The 14559-nt window shown below is 44.2% G+C and overlaps 1 pseudogene across 1 annotated transcript; it reads right to left on the bottom strand.

Annotated features, from left to right (window-relative positions):
• Positions 1–11541: 11541 nt before the first annotated feature.
• Positions 11542–12331, bottom strand: LOC308438609 (phosphatidylglycerophosphatase and protein-tyrosine phosphatase 1-like; annotated as a pseudogene). Its single transcript has one exon. The product of its transcript is annotated as a phosphatidylglycerophosphatase and protein-tyrosine phosphatase 1-like (transcript).
• Between the last annotated feature and the right edge of the window lie 2228 nt (positions 12332–14559).

The following is a 14559-nucleotide window of genomic DNA, read 5'->3' as shown; positions in this document are numbered from 1 at the left end:
CAAAAGCTGGTCCTCATGGCCCTTTGCCAGGTTAGTTTAATTGCAGAAATGGATTAAAGCAAGAAATTAGAGGGGAGTGGAGGATGAAGACTGAAGAGTCACCCAAAGACTCAGACACGCCCCCAGTTAGCAGTCTCCGTTCCCATCACCAAGGCGCTGAGGGGCTTCATTCTGAAAACTAGGGCAAGCAGGGCTCACTCCACATTTGTAGAGCCCTCCAACACGATGAGGAAATCCAAATAATCTGAGAAAAAGGAAGGAACCAACGCCATTCAGAAGATCTTTATCCAGATTTGAGAATTCCAGAGTCAGGTTTCCAAGAAATGACACACTGAGGTTCTCCAGGGCTAAAAGATAATGATTGAAAAAGAAAAAGAAAACAAAAAACAGATGCATGTTTTCCAAGTGCCAAGAAAGCATATTTTCAAAATCTAATGGTATAAAGTTTAATAACAGTAGGTAAAAAAGAAGATACCATAGCTGAAGCCACATGCAAGCATTGTCTTAAAATCTCTGACAGAAATGGTCTCAAAGTCCAGGTGTCTCCACGTAGTCCAAGTGCAAAAGAAAGCTAGATTCCAAAGATCCCAGAAACTCATATACCTCAAATTCTTCCTCGGGGAAGTACCTACAGAACACTATCAGCGAAGAATTTTTTTTTTAATTTATATACTTTTAGTTGTGTGTGTAGGCATGTGAGTGCACCAGGCACTTGTGTGGAGGTCAGAGGGCAAGAGGACAGCTAACCTGTAGCAGTTTCTCTTCTTAAAGTGTGGGTCCAAGGAATTGAACTCACAAAGCCAGAGCTGGGAGTAAATGCCCTCACCTAGAGAGTCATCTTACCAGCCCACTAAATAGTTAATAAAATAAAAGAAGCCAGTTGCAGTGAGGCAAGCCTGTGACCCCAGTTCTTAGGAGGCCAAGGAGGGAAGACTGAGTTCAAGTCCAGCCTGGGCTGCATAAGGAGAACCCTATTTCAAAGCAACAACAACAATCATTGAAAAAGAGAAGCTGAAGTCATAAGAGACTGAGCATTTAAGTCTATGCATGAGGCCCCTGGTTTGGGATCTCTGATGTGTGGAAGAAAGAACCAAACAGGAGGAGAAGAAAAAAAAAAAGAAAGAAGTAGGGGGAGACAAAGAGATGGGCAAAACAGTGATGGGACTGATTACCTTCCTACCTGAAACCAAGCCAAGTGTCACAGCACAAAGCAATGGCTCTCGGGATATTAGCTGGAAGTTGACAAAGACCAATGATGCTGGGGTAGAATAAATGCATAATGTCCCGTGAGCTGAAAGGGTGAAGTCAGGGGTCTCCTGAGCTGAGGAGGAGGGAGCCTAGCAAGAGGTTGAAAGTAAGGCAGCCAGCATCCATGGGGTAGAGCAAAGGAGTCTGATGAGAATGCAGGAAGAGAACTTCTGAAAGCTGGAGGGTTCCCTTAGATGCTCAGGTAAGTGCTTGTCACTGTGTACGAGCAGGAAAAGTAGTCGAGATGAGGAAGTGAACCCTTGAGAAGTGCCGGGACCGGCGTCTGCTCCTGGAACTCAATTCATGGGCCATCAGCTAGAGTGCTAAGAAGGAGTTTGCTTCTAGCTTTAGGGGAGTCACCCCTAGACTAAGCACTGCTTGCTTCCAGCCTAAGATTAAAAGCAAGAATCAAAAAAGATCACATTTCTTCCATGTAATTTAACTTTATTTGTTTTTCCAAGAATGCAAGGATATCTAGCCAGCGTAGAGTAAATATACAATGTCTGGCATCTAATTAAAAAAACAAAAAAAAAAAAAAAAAAAAAAAAAACAGAAAAAGAACTCAGAAGATGGACCTTCCTACCAGGAAGAAAATTCATTCTAGGGAAACCGACTCAGAAAGAGTAGAGGCGAGAATACTAGACAAAGACACTATCACACATAGTTATGATAATTGCAGTATACATTCCCAAGTAGCAAAGGTTAGAGAAGAGACTGGACATGAAGATTCCAGGGGTAGCAACAGAAGAGTAACTAGAGCATGTGGAACTGGGGAAAGCATATCCGAGAAGCCCCTAAGATGGAAGTAGTGTAATATCGCACTTACAGACAAAAAGATCTGTGAATGACTTAGTCCACTTCCCATCCCTCCAGCATGATACCAAAGCCTGAGTGAGTTATAAAAAGTGCAAGTTTATCAGGGTCATGGTTTTAAAGGGATATCCAGAATAGAGAGGATGCCTGTTATGTTTCTTTCTTGAGCATCATTGTCTGGTGCAGGCTGTCACATGTTGGGAGAGTGTCAGAGAAAATCCTTCTCTTTAAAAAAAAAAACATTCTGTCTTGAAATCCTTCTGTTGTTCTGTAATTAGCTCTCTCCCATCCTATTCATGAAATTGGTCCCTCTTTTGGGTCTAAGTACCTCCGATGAGTCCAACCTTCTGACACTACTCTAAGAGCATTGACGGGGGCCTTCAGAATATAACAATGAACTTGAACACATGACCATAGAAATAATCCAGAATAAAACATAAAGGACTTTGACAAAAAAGCAAGCAAACAAACAAACAAAAAACCAGAGGCTAGATGAGGTGCCACCCCACCCTTCCCTTCCCTCCTTCCTGCCTTTCTTCCTTCTTTCCTTCCTTCCTTCCCTCCCTCCCTCTTTCCTTCCTGCCTTCCTTCCTTCCTTCTCTCTTTTTCTCTCTTTCCTTCTTTCTTCCTTTCCCACAAAGTCTCACTCTGTAAATCAGGCTCTTATCAAACTTTGACAATCCTCCTTCCTGCCTTGGCCCCCAACTTCTGCAATTACAGATATGAACCACTTCTTGAGAAGCCAAGCCAAAGCAGGAAGATTACTTAAGCTCAGGAGTTTAGAGGTAGCCTAGCTCTTAACAAAGCAAGACAAAATAAAGCAAAAGACATCAATAAAATGTGAGGCAGATTTAAGTATTGAAACAAAAGGAAGGATTACTAAGGAGTGAACTCCAAAAACCAAGTGATTACCTAGAGTGCAAGCCTTTGGATGAGGCCTCCAATTGAAGGTGGACTGAGTTTAGTGACTCATTGTTAAAGAAAGAGAAAAGGCAGATGTGAAGGTGAGTCACTGGTATGTTAATGCCCTGCCCCCAGAAAAGGGAACAATTTGGAGGCAAAAAAAATATTCTATCCAGATTTGACAGAATGTATAAACTCACAGATCCAAGAGACTGAAAGAAACATGGGAGAAAAATGGTATCAAATGGGATCACCAGATTTCTTAAAGCTAATGATAAGACAAAAAAAAAAAAAAAAAAACTTTAAGAAGGAGCCCCAGGGGAAACCTATCTCTATACAAAGGAAAAAGAGATAAGGATAAGAAAAGGCTTCTCAACTGAGCAAGGCAAGCTCAAGGAATGAAGCAACATTCCTAAGCAAGAAGAGAAAGAAAAAAATGGTCAACACAGAAATCATGCAGTGAATTATCTTTCAAAAATCAAGAATGTAGGCCAGTAAGATGGCTTAGTTCTGAGGTGTGTACTACACAGGCCTGGTGGATTGAATTCCATCTTCAGAACCTATATAAAGGTAGAAGGAGAGAATGAACTCTATAGAACTGTCTCCTGACCTCCACATACACCTTAGCACACACACACACACACACACACACACACACACACACACACAGAGAGAGAGAGAGAGAGAGAGAGAGAGAGAGAGAGAGAGAGAACAATTGGTGGAAAAGAACAAAGCTAAAAGTGGAGCATGTGTGACTTTGAGATTTACACAACTTTAAAAATCAAAATTATATACATCAGCCAGCTTTCTGTCCCACTAACAAATACCTGAAATGATTAACTTGAAAAGAGAAAATTTTAGTTTGCCTTCCTGGTTTGGAAAGATTTTTTTAAAGATTTATTTACTTATTATATATGAGTACACTGTTGCTGTCTTTAGACACACCAGAAGAGAGCATCATATACATAAACTCAGGACACCGCTGAGTGTGAAGGAACAGACAGCCTGGACTGTAATAAGGAGACAGTGTCCTAGAGGGGTGTCTCCCAGAACCAAAAGGAATACTTAACTGCTTGTATTTGAATGCACTAATTGATATATGATGAAAATAACATCTAATTCAGTGGTCCTCAACACTCCTAATGCTGCAACTCTTTAATTCAGTTCATGGTATAGTGAACCCAACCATAAGGTTATTTTCATCACTACTATAATTTGTTGCTTTTGCTACTGTTGTGGATCATAATGTAAATGTTTGGTATGCAGGATACCTGATATATGACCCCTGTGCAAAGGTCACTTGACATCACCCACCAAAGGCAGGTCACAACCTACAGGCTGAGAACCATTGATCTAACTGGTGAGCTTGACCATATGATAGATCCACAGAAAGCTGAGTCAAGAGACTGGAGCTACTTTAAGACCTAGTAAAGCACATGGAGCTGGATGAGAGATGTAGTCATAGTAGGAAACATGGCCATATCCTAATTATATTCACCTAGGCATGAAAATGTAAGTAGAGCTCATTTAGTTAGCCAACCTTGGGTTCACTGGGAGAAAAAGGGACAAACGTGAGAATCGGCTTGCAGCTTTTCAGCTGGTGGCAGAGTATGTTAGAGCTAGAATTCTGACTCCCAAGAAGTTGGGAGGAAAACAGGACTAAAAGTAGCATATCAAAAAATAGCAGCGTAAGTATTCTGTGGGGCAGATGGATGTGGATGTCTGAGAGGTCACTGCCAGAAGTAATGACACAGTGGAGTCTCTAGGAACAGTGATAGGAACAAGGAGTCGTTGACCATTATTGTAGTGTTGGCGTTCAAAAGCCGATGCTCTGACTTTTTAAACTATACATAAATATACCTTGGACAAGACACAATTAAAGCTAAGAAAGCATTTAAAAAGAAACAGAAAAAGAAAAAAGAAGAACACCAGATGAGCATCAGCTACAATGAAAGTGGCCGTGGGCTTTTTAGTGTTGCCTATTTTGTCTAAGTTTCTCCAAAGCAATTTATCACTCTCATTTAAAAAAAAAAGTCAAATAAATAGATCAATAAATGCATGAACAAAACCCATCACACTCACTATTCTCAGTAAGTTAGAAGACAAGACAAATGAAGATGGGAAATGCCAGAGACAGGAGCAGCTGGCAACGTTCCTGGTCCCCAGAGTAACCTCCCCTGAGAAATGACAATGGCAACACTCCAGGGCAGAAGCATGGCTTCCTGAGAGTCCATGACATGTTTACTACAATAAGGGGCAGCCTCTAGCACATATTCCCACACATAGCACCACAAAAACTACATCATCACTCCCCACCTCTACACACACACACACACAAACATGTACCATGCAGATTATAATATCTATACCACTGATACGATCATCTTCATGTTTATTCTCTGAAAAAGTCTCGTAAGTTAAGAATAGTGGTCCAATTTTCAGACCTAGTACTCAGTAGATTGAGAAAGGAGTATCATTTGAACCTAATTCACAATGACCTTGGGTCAACTGAGTAAGACTCCAATCTCAAAAACAAAACAGAAAGCAATCCACACATTGCCATTTGATAGCTAGGTCTCTTAGATACCTATTCTGTAGGATAAAAGTAAGAAGGGAAGGGAGGCAGGGAAATGGCTCAGCAGTTAATAACCCTGGCTGTTCATCCACAGGACCTGCCTGGGTTCCTTCTCAGCACCCAGATGGTGGTTCACAACCATTGATAACTCCAGTCTCAGAAGATATGATGCCCTCCTCTCACCCCCATGGACACCAAGCATTCAAGTGGTACCCATCATACAAACAAAATTACCCATCCATGTCTTTTTTAAAGGCAACCAGGGGTAGAGGGTGGGGTGAGGGTAAGAACTGAAATGAACCAATCAAGAGCTATATTAGAATATTTTAGATATTTTATAGCAAGATACTATAGGTCCAAAGAGAATTTGTTCCCCCCCCCCCTTGATAGCAAAACTGAAGAAAGTCGAGAAATTCTGTAGGCTTAATTTGAACCCGGGAACTCTGACTTCTTTGCCTCCTCTTTTCTTTTCCTCCATCCCTCCTTTACTACTTTTCTTTCCTTCTAAAACTATTTTTACTGCATCCAGGTAAAATACTAAACTCTGGGCTTCCCAGAACTCTTACTATAGAGGATGTCTGAGCATACAATAGATAAATGAACATAGAATCAAGAACTCCTTGGTTCACAAAGCCAGATGATGAAGGTAATGCATCGGCAACAATATCTTGTTGAGTCAGAAAGATGCTGAGGCAGCATATTTGGTCAGCAGAATAATGTAAGCCAAGAGGAAAAGACGAAAATACATTACCCATACCCAGACTGAGTCCTGCTGACAACACACACACTCCCAACTCTGATCCTTATTCTTTGCCTCTTCTGCTTTCAGACCACAAAAGACAGTTATCTATTTGCAGGCTACCAAAAAGATTCCCTGGCTGTCACACTTGGCTTTTATAATCCATCTCCCTCGGCACTCCCATTGTCTACTTGAGGTCAACACCCTGGACATTCAACCCCTCTGTCTTCCCCTCATAACAACACCTGAGTTAGTATACCCCACACCAGCTCCTTTCTGTATATTCCAGCCACACCCACCATGGAATTTTCAGCAAAGTACATGGCATTCTAGTATTGTCAGTGGATGCTCATGGTTAGTTGGCTAATTAGCTCTAACTCCATGGGATCCGGTCTCTCTTAGAGTCAGCTTCTTCATACCATGTGACTGCCAAGCTCCCCGCATGCACAGCCAATTTACTGGAGAATGCCCCGGGAACAGCCTGTGATTTGAGAGAGTCAAAGTAGAGAATGTGACCTCCAAAAGATGAACTCTGCTTTTGCCACATGCAAACTGCTAATCTCCTGGGGTATGTTTGTTAATTTTCTCATCGCTGTGGCAAAACCATTCGAAGGAAAATAAAAGCATTTGGCTTGGCTCACAGTTTGAAGCCAGAGATGAGGTGGTGGTAGGAACATGGGGCAGCAGGTCACATTGAATCCACAGTCAGGAAGCAGACATTCATAAATGTTGGTGCTCAGCTCACCTCCTTTTTATTCCGTCTAGGACTCCAGCCCATGGACCAGTCCCCATATTCAAGGTGAGTCTTACCACCTCAACCCAATTTAGAAACTCCCTCAGATGCACAGGGATTCTAAATTTGCTTCCACAGGGGTTCTAAATCTTACCAAATCCACAATCATGATTAGTGACCCTCCCCCCAGAGAAAGAACACGGAGCTGCAGTTGTCCTTCTGAGTTACCCCAAAGTGGGTTTCTGTAGCCTCATATAGCCTCTGTCAATCATGGGGACTGCCTTGTCTGGGGTATAACTTGGAGTGTTGCGCCTGACTCCAGGCAAGAGCAGTGTCCAGGGAGGAGGCCAGCTATGGGCACCAGCTTCGTGTTGCCTGTCAGCGTGGCAACATTGCTGGAAGCTAGAACAATGAGATCTTTCTGGTCATCTGGGAGTTGCAGAGAGAGTATGAGGGACAGTCATCACAGCCCCCACTTCCACACTTGTAGAGGAGAACAATTAACTTCTTTTCCCTAGGCATGTGTGGAATCAACATCTGGATGCCTCAGGCAGAGGCCCATTACAAGTAGCAAAAGAATTTGGACAGGATGCATTTAATCTTGAGTTAATGGTACAGTGCTCCACCAAGAAAAACCTCTCAGCTTCAACATATTTTACTTAGAAAAACTGTTATTGTCAGGTATAGGGGAAATTCCTCCTCCCTTCGGTCACTTTGCCAGATGACAGAATTACTGGAGGGGACCACTGACCTGGTGTGTTATCTCTTTCATCTGAGAAAGTCCCCCACAGACTCATCTCCACAAAACCTGGCCATGGTCCCTGCGTAATTCTAGCCTCTGACAGCTGCAAGAGAAGGAAGAAATGGGACTTGCAAAAAGTCATTTTTTTAGAGGCCACGTTGCTAAACACTAGATACATTGGATTTCCCTGAGCCCCTACCCCCTGCCCTCTCAGGGTAGAATGCATGTGGGAAATTGAGAGGGAATGCTCCGAGCCTGGTGTTCATTCTTTCCCAGCCCCCACTCTGCAGCAAGTCGGATGGTTGTTGTCAATAAAACCACTTTGCAAACATAGATGAACTACATGTAGAAGGAGGATGGATGGTAAAATTATACTAATATTCTAGAACAGGAAATGGATGTTCCTTGATAAAGCAACTTGATGGAGTCAGCAGGAGAGTTGAGCTTGACTTTGAAGTTCAAGGGCTTTCCATCTTCCGTTATCTAGCAAAGCAACAGAGTACAGCAAATGCATGTTCAAGCAAAGAGAAATCCAGGAAGGCAGCAGGAAGGGCAGGGCTGGCACAACCTGAGAGTAACCCACGCATACCTGCTCCTCAGATAGGTCCTCCACACTTAAAAAATTTGGAAGAGCCACTATCAGCAAGCAGCCCAGAGCTGGGTAGAATTTCTCCAGGTGGGACAAGAAAGGGCTACTCTGGGTCTTGGGCTTTATGATCTCTGTCTGCATGCAAACAGTGGAGCTTTGCAGTTCCTTCTACGAGGCTTTTGTAGGGCCAGGATAGGACTAAGGATAGGGTTGGGTGAGATGCAACGGGATGGGATGGGATGGGTCAGGATGGGACGGGACGGTAAAGGGGGTGCATGTCTACAGACCACCTTTGGTACAGAATCTCAACGGACATAATAGAGGCTGGGAATGTAGTTCATTTGGAAGAGTCCTTGCCTAGAATACACAAAGTCCTGGGTTCAATCTTAGCATGCCATAAAAACAGGTATGGTGGTACATGGGTGTAATCCCAGCACTATAGAAGTGGAGGCAGGAGGATCAAAAGTTCAATGTCATCTTTGGCTATGTATTGAATTCAAAGACAGCCAAGGCCACATGGGACACTTTCTCAAACAACACAAATCACATGGTAAAATATGGGTATGGACTTTTTTTACCCCAATTTTATTGGATATTCTTTGCATTTACATTCCAATGTTATACCCTTCCCCCCACACACACACTCCCCTCCCTCTTCCCCCTCAACTTGCTTCCATGAAGGTGCTCCCTCTCCCAATCACCCTCTCCACCTCAGTGCCTTGCTGGTTGATGATGTTGTTCTTCCCATGAGGTTGCAAACCTATTAGCTCCATCAGTCCTTTCTTTATCTCTTTCATTGGGGTCCCTGTGTTCAGTCTGATATTTAGCTGCAAGTATCCTCCTCTGTATCTATATGACTCTGGCAGAGCCTCTGAGGAGGCATCCATATCAGGTTACTGCCAGTAAACACTTGGCATCAGCAATCAAGTGCTTGGGTTTGGTGGCTGCATATGGGATGGTTCTCCAGGTGAGGTTGTCTCTGTAGATCTTTTCTTCAATCCCTGCTCCTTTATTTGACCTTATATTTCCTCCCCGGGGTGTTTTGTTTTCCCTTCTAAGAAGGACTAAGGCATCCACATTCTGGTCTTCCTTCTTTTTGAGCTTCATAAGTTCTGTGAATGGTTTCTTGGGTATTCCAAGCTTTTTTGGGCTAGTATCAGCTTATAAGTGAATACATATCATGAGTGCTCTTTTGTGACTGGGTTACCTCACTCAGGATGATAGCTTCATGTTCCATCCACATGCCTAGTAATTTCATAAACTCATTTTTAATAGCTGAGTAGTACTTCATTTTGTATATGTACCACAATTTCTGTATCCATTCCTCTGTTGAAGGACATCTGGGTTCTTCCCAGCTTCTGGCTATTATAAATAAGGCTGCTATGAACATGGTGGAGCATGTGTCCTTGTTATATGTTGGAGCTACTTTTGGGTATATGCCCAGGAGTGGTATAGCTGAGGGTATAGGTTGTTATGCTGTTTTTGTCTTGATTATATTCAATGTCAGAATCGAAGCCCCCCACTCTACAAAGCTTGTCCAGCAAGGCTCCACCATTTTTCACTCAGTTGATGTTGCTTGGGTTGAGGGCACTCATCCCATTTCTGGCTAAAGAAAACAGGAATTAGGAAAGCTACCTGCCTTGCTCATAGCTTCTCCCAGCACCATATAACCAAGCCTCCTTCTAAATCCACTGTTCTTTCTGTCCCACACATCCCCATGGTATCTGAGCAGGGTTGGGTAGGGCAGACCTAGGACAGGTACTGTATTGCACCACAGGGAATCTAAGTTTTGAGGAGAGCTGTGTTTCATTCTGGGCTCCCTTGGGTAAGCCTGGGTTTACCTCACTGTTCCTAGCCCCAGCCTTCTCATCTGTAAAATGGAACCTAGCTCCCTCGAGTATGAAAGATTTTTTATGACTACAGGATACAATAGTTACAAGAAAGTGGTCCATACTGTTTGAAATAAATTTGACATCTGTTTTCTTGTCTCAAAGATGTGCAATTATTGATACCCAGACCTATGATTATTCCCAGACACATATTCTTACCTGTCTAATTCTACAGATAACTTGAGTCCACTGATTGGATGACAAACTCAAAACAGGAGATCCATTCCTTTTCACCCTTGCTCTCCAAGTATAAATGCAGGCAAGTGTATCAACAGTAAGAGGAGGCGGTGAATGAAGCATGGGGCAGGCTGGAAAGAGAGCTTAGTGGCAAAAAAAAAAAAAAAAAAAAAAAAAAAAAAAAAAAAACAGTTGTTGCTCTTGCAGAGGATTCAGGTTGAGTTCTTAGCACCCACATGGTAGCTCACAATCATCTGTAACTCCAGTTCCAAGAAATCTGATGCCCTCTTCTAAAAACCAAACAGAAGAGAATGGTACCTACCAAGCAGGTACTATGCCAAGGCTCACAGAAGCAGGGCATACTACTGCCTTCCCTCCCTGGCTTCAATCAAAGATGATGCCCAGGCTATACCATTTGAGCTTCCAAGACATTGAAATCAGTCCATTTTGCCTACTCAGCCTTTCTGTGATCAGCGAACTCTTCCTTGTTTTTTCAGCCCCATGCCTGTTCCAAACCTTTTCACTCACCTGGTTCTGAGCTAATAATAGCTTCTGCACTGATTACCTTGTCCTCCTCAGGGCCTTTTCTTCACCATATGCTTTACACAGCTGTAAAGAAGAGTGTTTCCAGAGCATACACTCCACCTTAATTCCTGGAGACTTCCCTGTCATCACTGGGAGTAAAACTTGGCAGGATTCCGTGGAGCGGAGCGTGTGTCATAGTTTGAATATCCTTGCCCCAGGGAGTAGTGCTACTTGGAGGTGTGGCCTTAATGGAGTAGGTGTGTCACTGTGGGTGTGGACCTTAAGGCCTTCATCCTAGTTGCCTGGAAATGAGTGTTCTGCTAGCAGCATCCAGATAAAGATTTAGAAATCTCAGCTCAGTCTACACCATGCCTGCTTGGACACTGTCATGCTCCCACCTTAAATGATACTGGACTGAATCTCTGAACCTGTAAGACAGATCCAACTAAATGTTGTTATTTTAAGAGTTGCCTTGGTCATGGTGTCTGTTCACAGCAGTAAAACCCTAACTAAGACAGACACCTTCCTTTTTCTTTTTCTTTCTTTTTTTTTTTTTTTTTTTTTTTTTTTTTCTCTGTAGCCATCCAAGTGTTATTTCAGGAAGGAAGGCAAAGGAGGCACACTAGCTATGACTCAGCACATTTGCAGTGTTGTTGGCTTAAGCAGCTTTGTCCTTTAAACTTGTTACCGTAGCTCAGGGAGAGCCATGTTCTTTGTCATCCACAGACTTCATACTATTGAGTCAGCATGAGAGATACCAGTAGTTAATTCTTTGCTGCCCTTGCAGCAATCTCCTTGTGGAACTCTTTGAGAACGTCCAGCTGGTTGGGCCTGATGGAGATGTGGGACCGGATTTTGGTGATAGCTTCTACAGCCTCCTCTGGGCTCCAGTTGTGAACCTGAATCAGATAGGCTGCCACCATTGTGGCACTTCTGGATCGGCCAGCCTTACAGTGCACGTAGACACACTGGCCCAGTGACTGGTACTTGAGAGCAAACTGGACTCCTTTGTGGAGGTTGGCCAAGGTGGGGACCCCAGTCATGTCAATTGTGCTGAGCCGTAGCTGCTCAACTCCTGCTTTCTTCCACTCCTTCGCGGTGTTGCACAGGAATCTGGTCTCGTACTCCTCGTTCATAGTGATCACTCCGCGCACGTTCTCGTCCAGTACCAGCCGGTGCGTCATGCTCCTCAGCGGCAGCGCGCCCAGCAGCACCGTGTGGTCGATGCGGTGGTACCAGTCGCGGTGCGTGCGCCGGGCCGCGCACCGTCCCCCGGAACACTGTGTAGAGCAACGTCGGGTAGAAGAGCACCCGGGCCAGGCCGGCCTCCAGCCACACGGACGCCGCCATTCCGCCCCACCCCGCCCAGCGCAGCGGCGAGCCGCCCCACCGGGCCAGGCGCAGGGGCCAGCCACCCGCCTCGGGGCTCGAGGCCAGCCAACGCGAGAAGGACGCGGAGGACGAGAGCTGCGGTCCGCCTGATTTCTCCCGACTCTCCGAAGCTGACCACCTTCCTTCTTCTATTCTGTCGCTTTCTTTTTTTCTGCCTTCTTGCCCCCTCACATGCAATGTGTCTCTTGCTTTCTGCATCTTCTGTCTCAGTTTGGCAGGCACATCATTCACCCATTCTCTCCTTTGTTCTGGATTTAATGAGCACCTATCATGTTCTGGGCAGTGTGCTTCACCATTGAGTTCAGCCAAGACAAAACAAACAAAAATACACAGCATGTGTGATTTTGGTTACAATGATAACTTCACATCAGAGCGGTGCAGGCAAAGATGTAGAGGAGTATGGGGCTCTGCTTTCAGTCTGAACACATGGACACCATGGGCTAAGTCCACAGGGAAGAGAAGGAGTCAGTCATGCCAAGGTAGGTGGAAGGGAGACATATAGAAAGAACTTCAAGGGTCTAAAGCAGTGTTTTCCTAACGTCGCGACCTTTTAAAACAGTTTTTCATGTTGTGGTGATCCTCAAATGTAAAAGTATTTTCATTATTGCTTCATAAGTATAATTTTGCTACCGCTTTGAATCATGATATAAACATCTATGTTTTCCAATGTTCTTAGGTGATCTCTGGGAAAAGGCCATTCAAGCCCCAAAAGACTGAGGACCTCTGGTCTAGAAAAACAGGTACACAGACTAGGATGAGCATGCAATTGGAGTATCTAGAGGTGGTTTTCAGAGGGTGTCAGGACCCTCTCAAGTACATAAGTTCTACAGGCTTCTTCCCTGGCTTCTTCTCCTAACCTGTCTCCTCTAGCTGTCCTTCTGATCCTGAACTTATCCCGCTTATGCTCCAGTTTCGTACACATCATGTAGCTTCCGAAGGACCAGAATTTCTCTTGATCAGACTACATGTGATCAGACTACTACATGATGAACAGTATCCATGTTCCCCACTGCACCTAAAGCTCTCTGTGTCTTGGTCATGCTTTTATTTCTCCAGGCTCTTAATAAATATTTATAAGTAAGTGGATTAGTCACAGCATTGACAGTGGAGTTGGGGAATAACATGTCATTGGCATTCATGCAAAAAGTGTCATATGACAAAGGAACCTCACTGGCTTTTTCTCACTATAACAAATATCCACAAGAAAGCAGCTTACTAAGGGAAGAGTTTGACTAGCACTGGTGCTTTGGGACACCTCATGATTACCTCATAACTGAGAGGGAAAAGAGACAGGAGAAAAGAGTAAGATCCCACAGAGGTTGGACCTCCAATAATCAATCCAAAGATCTCACACAAGGTTCTACCTCAAAGTTTTTGTAAACACCAAGTTGCCTTCTTGGGGACAAAAGCTTCAAAGGTGGGTTTGGGTGCAGCAGTTGTCTGAATCACACAGCAAACAACGAAGAGATAGAGACAGTTTTTAGTGGGGGTGTGGGGAGAGATCAAGGAAGGAAAGATGATTCTAAATGTGGGGCAGAGGAAGGAGGGAAGAGTAAGAATTTCCCCTGGCAGGGTCTAGCTGGGAAATTTGAGATGAAGTTGGGTGTTGGCAGGCTGAGGAGGGAAGATAGGTGAGGAATCTCTGACAAAGGCGTCCTCACACATGGGAGCATTCTTTGGAGAAGAGTGAGTAGACCCAGAAGAATTCTGTGGAATAACAGGAAGTGCTCATGAGCAGAGACAGTCCTATCCTCCACTCTCTCTGGGACCAGAAGCTGTGGTTGTCAGCGAGAGGTGGCCTTCCTTGACTTTGGGAATTTCTGCAAACACTGACGTCCAAGGAACACTGAACAGCTGAACAGAAAGGTAGGCTGAAAGACACCGGTGCTGTGGCCAGCCCAAGTAGACATGGACATTTGCCAAGTCTGCTGCTGTAGTGCATCTTGCATGGCTACAAGCTTTCTTGCCAGACCTGGGGATGTGCAGTGGACCATCAGGCTCTACCAGATGCATCTGACAGAGGCAGCATGGTTCCCAGATGGAAGTCTAACAGGTCTACTCTGACAGACATCCCCAGCACTATTCCACTCATCTTCCCATACAAGGCAGAATCCCTTCTGGATTAGTTTCTGAGGACTAGCCTAAACAACCACTACTAACTGGATGGCTGTAGTTGACAGACTGTATAGACAGAAATTTCTTCTCAATGTTGAAAGCCAAAAATCAAATGAAGA

The sequence above is a fragment of the Micromys minutus genome, assembly GCF_963924665.1.
Source record: "Micromys minutus genome assembly, chromosome: 1".
Taxonomy (NCBI): domain Eukaryota; kingdom Metazoa; phylum Chordata; class Mammalia; order Rodentia; family Muridae; genus Micromys; species Micromys minutus.
This window is presented reverse-complemented; position numbering and strand designations above follow the sequence as displayed.